The sequence below is a fragment of the Rutilus rutilus genome (assembly GCF_951802725.1).
Source record: "Rutilus rutilus genome assembly, chromosome: 4".
In the NCBI taxonomy this organism is placed as follows: Eukaryota; Metazoa; Chordata; class Actinopteri; order Cypriniformes; family Leuciscidae; genus Rutilus; species Rutilus rutilus.
In genome coordinates this window covers 27610348-27619188 of record NC_140212.1, presented here as the reverse complement: position 1 = coordinate 27619188, position 8841 = coordinate 27610348, and positions in this window count along the sequence as shown.

The following is an 8841-nucleotide window of genomic DNA, read 5'->3' as shown; positions in this document are numbered from 1 at the left end:
TTCCACGCTCAAAGTCTATGTGGCGGCTATAGCAGGGTTCTCGAGAACAACGCTTGGTCAGTCAATAGGAAGGAACGATTTAGTTATCCGCTTCCTTAGAGGAGCTAAGAGACTGAATCCTCCCAGACCTCCCTCATACCCCTTTTCCACCAACAAGAACCGGGTGCTGGTTCAGAGCTAGAGCTATTGCCAGTTCGGAGTTGGTTCGACTGACGAGCTTACTAAGAACCGGTTTGCGTTTCCACCGGCCAGAGAGCCACAACAGAGCTATATATTACGTCACTGCATACGTATCATGTTGCCCAGCAACGCTAGTCCGGCAGCGCCAAACACAAACACACCAGACTTGTTCGAGATGCATCGGCTTCTCGCAGAACGATCAGCACATGAAATCAAAGCACTGCGAAAGCGATCAAAAAGCACAAGGAGTCGTATGATCTCCAAACACTCCCGCAGCTCTGATCGGTCCACGCTGCTCCGATGCATCTCGAACAAGGCATCAACAATAATAGACGTTGCGTTACTATGGATGCTCATGGGTTTGCGAAAATAAATCGGCATCCAAACACGGCGAATCCAACGCGTTCGTGCAGCTCGCCGTAACTTACATAGACGGATATTATAATCGAGCTGCTATTAGCGCGACTAGCTGCTATTTAAAAATGGCGGTCACAAGTTTCCCTTCAGTCTTGTTGGCCACGGTAACCCCGCCCTCAGCCTCTGACGAAAGCGGTTCTTTCTTGGCTCCGTTCTAGACCCTGCAATGATTTGGTGCTACTTAAGAACCAGTTTTTCTGGTTCGGAGCTGGTGCTTTGGCGGTGGAAAAACAAAGAACCGATTTGAAACTAGGCTCTGGCTCCGAACCAGCACCAGCTCTGCCTTGGTGGAAAAGGGGCAACTGTCCCTGTTTGGGACCTTTCTACGGTGCTGGAAGCCATGAAAGGTGGCCCATTTGAGCCTTTGCAGACGATTGATCTTAAACACCTGTCTTTCAAGACGGTGTTTCTTCTGGCTCTCGCTTCAGTGAAGCGCATAGGGGACTTACATGCGCTCTCAGTGAGCGTGACGTGCATGGAATTTGGGCCTAATGACTCAAGAGTTATACTCAAACCTAGGCACGGTTATGTTCCAAAGTCCCTCAACACACCGTTTAGGGCACAGGTCATCTCCCTGTCAGCCCTACCGGTCTCTGATGAGGAAGGAGACGCAAGCTTCCTTTGCCCAGTCAGGGCATTAAGAGCTTATGTGTCTCGCTCTTCTGTTTTCAGACAGACAGAGCAGCTCTTTGTTTCGTTCAGTGGGCGTTCTAAGGGACTAGCCGTGTCGAAACAAAGCCTATCCAGATGGATAGTTGACGCTATTGCGCTAGCGTACACTTCCAAGGGCATGCAATGCCCTTTGGGTATCAGAGCGCACTCCACGAGAAGCATGGCTTCTTCGTGGGCCTGGTCAAGTGGGATTGCCTTACAAGATATATGTATGGCGGCAGGCTGGGCCTCCCCGTCTACATTTATTAGGTTTTACAACCTAGAGGTTCCCGCCCTGCAGGCCAGGCTGCTGTCGGTCTAAATGACCAGTATTGTCTGTTCTGATGCTATCAGGTTGAGAATACTGCGTCCACTGAGCACAGCTCACTGAGCGACCGTAATAAATATATAAAATGGGCAAACTGTGTAAGACCCACTTTCCCCATCAGTTCAGGCTGTACCCCGCCCTGTCTGTATGATGTAATCCGCGTCTAAGTGACGCTGTTATATGTGGAAGAGCGCGGCTTCGCCCCCCCCCCTCTTCCCGGACTCCCTGTGAGTTCCCTGGTGATTGTGCACTATATGAACCCCGGGCTTCCGCTCTTGGGTCTTTGGTGTCAGATCCCAGCACGCACGGCGTCTTGCATTGGGTCCCCTAGCGTAAGATACTCTTACACAGTACGAGAGACCTCTCATAAGAGAACGTACTCGGTTACTAACGTAACCTCGGTTCTCTCTAGTAGAGGGAACGAGTACTGCGTATCTTGCCGTGCATGCATACGCTCTGGTTGCTTCGACGATGAAAAACAAGATATCAGCTGCCTGCGAGCTGTATTTATAGGCCTAGGCCACGCCCGTTTCGGCGGGACGTGACGCAGCGGGCACGAAGCACCCTCATTGGGTCTGACGTCACGCTAGGCCTCGCTCGATAGGCTGCTGCAGTTGCCGCAGAACAGCCAATGCTGCCGCAACGCGTTTTGCATTATTACAAAATTAAGGATAATTTTTGGCTTCAATATCTCAAGGAAAAAGGATTTTCCCCTAGCGTAAGATACTCTTACGCAGTACTCGTTCCCTCTACTAGAGAGAACTGAGGTTACGTTAGTAACCGAGTACGTTTTCTGGCACTGTCTCTGCTCCCTCAGGTGTGGTCCTGCTCAGTAACGCCTCCATCTTCTCCACCTCTCGGGTCAGAGCATCCTTGGCATGCTTGATGCTGTCTGCTCCTGTGAAGTATCTAAAAACAATGAAAAATAATAAGTGTCTTAATGTGTAAAATAAACAAATAAACAACCTCCTCCATAGTAGCTTTTAGTGGTAACATTAATGCAATAGTAATCAATAATAATGCAATATCTAGTTATCCAAAACACCATTTCAAAATTATGTTTATAATATAGACATATTATACATATTATATATAAAATTATTAGACATACCTGTCTTTGAATCGTGGGTCTAAAAGAGTGGCAACTGCATACAAGGGCTCATTCTCGATGGTCTTAAATCTTTTCTGGACAGCCTCAAGAAGGGTTGTTTTCATGGTTTTTATACCCGTGTCCCCCTCGTTCTCCCGAGCAAGCAGGCGTTTCAGCACTGTGACTGAGGGGATGACTTCAGCTGCAGAAGAGGTGGAGGAGCTAATCTGTCTGGTCAGTTCTTCAAATGGTGCCAGAACAGTGATTATTTTCTCCAGTAAAGCCCACTGGTTAGCCGTAAGGGTCACTGGCAGGTCGTGGTCAGCTCCATATGCTGAAATTGACCGCTTCTGCTCAAGTAAACTCTAGACCATATAGTAGATACTGTTCCACCTTGTTGCTACGTCTTGGTGCAGACGTTTGGTGGGCATTTGGAGATCTTTTTGAATATCCTCCAGGTGTGTAGTAGCCAGTGGTGAGTGTTTGAAATGCACGACTATCTTCCTACCATTTGCCAGTGCATCACTCACACTTCTCTGTGACAGTAGCCCTTCATGCACCACCAGCTGGAGAGTGTGGGCGAAGCATCCCAAACTTGGTACATCCATCTTGTCCATGGCTTTCTTCATGTTGCTAGCGTTGTCGCGCAAAACAACATGAACGTTGGACTTGGGGATTTTCCACTTTACTGGCATCCCCTCAATTGCTTCGAGGGGTAAATGTTGACTTTTTGTCCACCCAGTGTGACGTTAAACTTAGCAAAGACATGGGGCACGATTTTCCACTTTACTAGCATCCCCTCAATTGCTTCGGCAATTAATGTGCCAGTACGTGACCCTCGGAACTCGTTGGCATGCAGCACCGCACTTCGAGGGGTAAATGTTGACTCTCTGTCCACCCAGTGTGACGTTAAACTTAGCAAAGACATGGGGCACACGTCGGAGCTCCAAATGTCCGTGGTAAAGCTGATTGCATGCACGTCTTTCAGCATACACAAAATCTGTTCCCTACCTGTCTCGTATAATTTGGGTAGTACAGTTTTGGAGATATATTTACGACCTGGCAAACAGTACCTTGGCTCTAAATGCTCCATTAAGCGGCAAAATCCCAAATTTTCAAAAGTATTAAGTATTATTATAAGTAAAGTACTGCCAAACTGTCGACATGATGCGCTAACGTTAGCTCCTTTTAAGGAGGCGTCAGGTGATCAATTCTTCTTCGCCCCTCTAAAACAGCAGCTGCCAATGGCAGCACAGCGCAACTGTTTTAAGAGCGGCAAAGAAGAACTGTGTCAGAGCTAAAGGAGCTAACCAGTAAATAGATTCCTATTTCTAATAAATTACGTGGTATCGGATCGGTGCTGGACTCCAGTACTCGCCGATACCAAAGCCAGCATTTTCGGCTGTATCGGAGGCATTTTCGATACTGGTATCGGAATCGGAACAACTCTACTCCTAAGACTCCTTATTTGGATCACAGCTTGCGATCAGTTCATTATAAGCATGTTCCTGGGTCCAAAAATCAAATAACTGACTCTCTCACGGTTTTCCTTTCAGAAATTCTGACAGATGATTCAAATCACCCCGTCACACACTTTTCTGGTTCCAAAAGCACCTCAAATTCTTGATCCAGTCTGCAATCTTTTTGCATAGGCGCCACAACCACAGTCGCTCAAAAAGGCCCCTCCCAACAACAGATTCAAACAAGAGCTACATTAGATCTAATCGCTTTCACATCAAAAAAGCACACCAAACCATTATCAGCTAATCAACTCGTCCACGCAACTCATGGAATACCACCCGCATTCCACCCCTCTTTTTCTCCAGCTTTAGCACTTCGCTTACACTCGAACTTAGCTTTAATCCATCTTGATGTTCCTCGTCCAAATTATTCTCACCACCGCAGCAGTATGAACCCCTCTGCCCCCACAGAAGCTCACCCCTACCATCCCCATTTAAATGCCAGCAAGGCTAATTCAGTTCCATGCTGTTGAGTATTGAACTCCCGTCGGATGCCATTGAGAGCCCTGCCAGTCGAAATGGCCTAAACTCTATTCCCGATCGACTGCCGACAGGGCTTACCTGTCCGATGGCTGGGAGTATTGAAATCCCATCGGACGCTTAGAGAGCCCTCCCAGTTGAAAATAGCCAAACATTTCCCACCTTACTGCCATCAAGGGCTTACCAGTCCGATCGGTATGAGTATTGAACTCCCGTCGGATGCTATAAAAGTCCTTCCGTTCAAATGGCTAAAATCTATCCTCGTTCACCGGCCGTGAGTATTGCACTCCCGTCAAACGCCCTGAGAGCCCCCTCCAGCCGAAAAAAAATATTGTCTCTCTTTGCCTGAAACTTACCCATCTGATCGCTGATCTGATTGAGTATTTAGTTCCCGCTGGATGCTGTGAGAACCTTTTTGGTCAAAACGGTTAAACTCCATCATCGTTCGCCGGCCGGCGGGGCTTACCCGTCCAATGCCATGAGTATTGCACTCCCTTCGGACACTGTAAGAGCCCTCCCTAATTGAAATCCATTTCCACCCATCTCCCGACTGATGCTTACTAGGGCTGGGTATTGACACAAATTTCACAATTCGATTCGATTTCGATTCACAAGCTTGCAATTCGATTAGATTTCGATTCCGATTCGATTAGATTCTGGATATCAGGTACATGGCAAATTTTCTCAAGGAAAACAAATCTCTAATGCTGTAAACTATGGGAGTCAGTTGTAGCCTATATAGTTGGGTCATATATAGCAATTCCGTGACCGTGGAGAGGGAAGGTTCGTTTCTCACTGGATTTGTCATCTATAAAGGTTAAAGAAATAAATTAGTCGGGGTGCCCCTCACAAAAATGTGGGGAAAATCTTTGAGAGCCCTATATCCAAAATGGCTGGCGTCAGCCAAGCTGGAAATTAACTTTTTAATGGTTTTGGCCACAGTTCTGCATAATACATGGTTTCTGAGGCTATTTGGGTCATGCAATTCATAAATTATATAGATTTATTGATTTGACCTATTTTTGACCTTTAAATTCAAGATGGCCGCCAATTTTTGGCTCTTTAAGGCGAGACACTACAGGTGAATAGGGTACATTTTTTAACTTGCAGATATCACCGTGAAACTTTGCCAGTTGATTACTCGCATGAATAGGAGGAAAAAATGTAATTTGTCAAAATTTGTTTAAATATGCTAATCAGGCTATATCTAATTAAATATGCGCTAATTTGCATATATTTTGAAGTGACGAATCTGTCCATTGAAAAAAACAAGGTTCAAAATTATTTGTGCATTTTGTTTATATATTCAATGAAAAGACATTACAAGATACATTACAAGAATATCTCCTTTTGAACCCTGTAAATCAGAAAATACTGCCAATAGCCTTAAATTCATTTCGGCCCTATTTTTAGCCATAAAATGTCATATAAATCAGGCCAAGAATGATGTATCAACAAATCCCTCTGGACAAACCACAATATAGTTGCGAATACAACTGTAAAGTTTGGTGTATGTATATTCACCTATATTCACTGAACTAGCTACCGGATGTGCCGTGTCAGTTTAGCGGAAGTCGGATGACAAAATTATATTTCACTAGTTCACACTTACAAATAAGTCAGATAGAATAAATGCGTATTTGCCGTGCTGTCCGAGGAGAGGGCTCCGGGCTCGGTATTCGGCCCGAACCCAGAGTATTCCCCCCGTATTCCTGGCTGTAAAGATTGAGCCAAGAGTGAGGAGTCGGGGTGGTGGAGGGATGCTGGAAAACTGTCAAGGAATATTAGGTGAGTTGACAGAGTGGATATATATATACTTCTTGTCATGCTGATTAGGGTAGACATAATTGTTTGATGACGAGTAGATTGGAATGATTATTTGAACATGCTCCTCCCGAACTTTGTTTATAAAACATCATTAAAAGTAAATAGGGTGTGAAAGTGTGTGTGGTGCATGCAAGGTGAGGCACCCAAATAGAGTGCAAAGCAAGCTCTTCAGAATCAACACACAGTCAGTGTTATGCCCTTGTTAGGGAGCAACAATGAAGGAGGAGGAAACGTTTACGGCGGTTACAATACTCTTTTTATTTACACATTCTTCATAACAAAGACAATAACAAAGTTCTCGCAATACGCCGCAACGCCGATCAACATCTCGGTCCTGGCCAGGGATCGATGTGACAGAATGGAACGCTCAATGAGGACGCCAAACAGGAAGCTTTTATTGACAGGCACACCTGTGCAGCGGTGCACCCAATCCACCTGATTACCCCAGCTCCGCAGCGCACCTGTAGGAGGAGCAAAACACACCCAGACACAGCAAAGACGACAATACAAAGTATACAGCCGTGACAGTCAGCATGGCGCACCTTCAAGCGCTACAGAGTCCTTATAGAAGATGAAGAGTTGAGGGGCCGTCTCACAAGGCTAATTGAGTCAACATCAGCACTGTCAGATCCTTTTGCAAATGACATCATGTACCACCATGTCTGTTGGATGAAGCACATCCACCGTGTCGATTTCAAGCCAGATGATGCAATGCATCTACAGAGTGTGTCGCTCTCAGAGGCAAAGAATTTGTTCTTTAGACATGTTGATTCTGTCATCTTTACTGAGTGTGAGATCCATTCACTACAGTCTCTTTTAGCAGACTACAAACGCATAGTCAGTGAGTATGGCTATGCAGTGGGCGATGTAAAATCATCTTATGTCAAGGACCTGCTCATTAATGAGTATCCAGAGAAAATTGGCTTCAAAGACAGAAGTGTGCTTAACAAAAGCGAGTGGGTCTATGATGTTGAGGGAGGAGGTGACTATATTGAGGCTGCAGTCTCATCCTTTGGCATCAGCGATGAGCAGCTCCTCCAGAACTTGGCACCACGGCTATCAAAGATGATCAAAGACACACCTACTGTTTCCTGGCCACCTTACATTGATCATCTTGAGAATGATGAACAGTTGTGTGAGTTGCTGTTGAAGCTTTTGACTTGGCTAAAACAGCCTCAGAAAAAAACTGCCGGCCTCAGCCCAGCCACACTCAGTCTGGCCTCCATGATCACCTACCATATTACTGGAAAGCGCACTACCACTGCCATCAACCTGGGTGTAAATATCCATGGCATGACTCGGAGTAAAGATCTGGTAGACGCTCTACACAAGAGTGGTGTCTGCATCAGCTATGCAGACACGCTGCTCCTTTATGACCACTGGGCTTTGATGGATGTAGAGGCATCAGCAACCTGCCCACAGGAGATTGCAGATGGCAAGCCAGCTATTGTTATTATCAACAATGATGACTTCAAGATTGACAGCCTGACAGGCAACTCAACAGGAGCCCATCTAACAAATGTTATGTATGTGCAGCCAGAGAGCTATAACAAGAAACCAGATGAAGTTCCTGCTTCAAGGCTCTCCAAGAAGGAAATCTCTGCACAGTTGATGCAGAAGTGTGCAGAGCTGACAGAGGTCCATCAGTACAGATGTCCAGCTGGTAGCAAGAGTGAGCCACCAGCTCGTCCCATGATAGATCTACCAGTGAATGGCACAGCTCCACAGCGTGCTCGCTCTGTCATACATGCACTGTCTCGTATAAACACTGATGGTTCAAGACCACCACCTCAAGAGCAGCACGTTGAGATCTGTCAATGATCTGTACACCATCTGGTGCTCATATGAAGGTTGCCGATATGGAGAGATTGGGGCTGGCAGCCCTTGTGGACCTTGCAGAGGGATCAGGAATGATCCAGCTTGAATCAGCCCTTGAGAGGAGAGTGACTCAGGAGTGCCTTTCACTCTACAATGTAGATGGGTCAGTGCGTAAGACTGTGAAGAGCAAGTTGTTAGAGCTCTTCAAGGTAGACCCAGTAAGTGAAAAACCAAAAGAACACGTTAGCCTTGTGGACATGGGGCTGATCTGGCGGCTTGCCACCCCCACACCTGAAGACCGTGAGTCTCGGAAGCGGGACGGTTCAGAGTACCACTGGGGGTGACTACTTGGATAAAATCTGTGCTATGATCTTCTCACGCCACGCCAGCGCATACCTCATCATCCTTGTCAATGACATATATGACCTTCCTTTCAGTATCAAGGATGATGAGCACAATCGTCGGGCAGCAAAATATCTTTGCCTCTGAGAGCGACACACTCTGTAGATGCATTGCATCGTCTGGCTTGA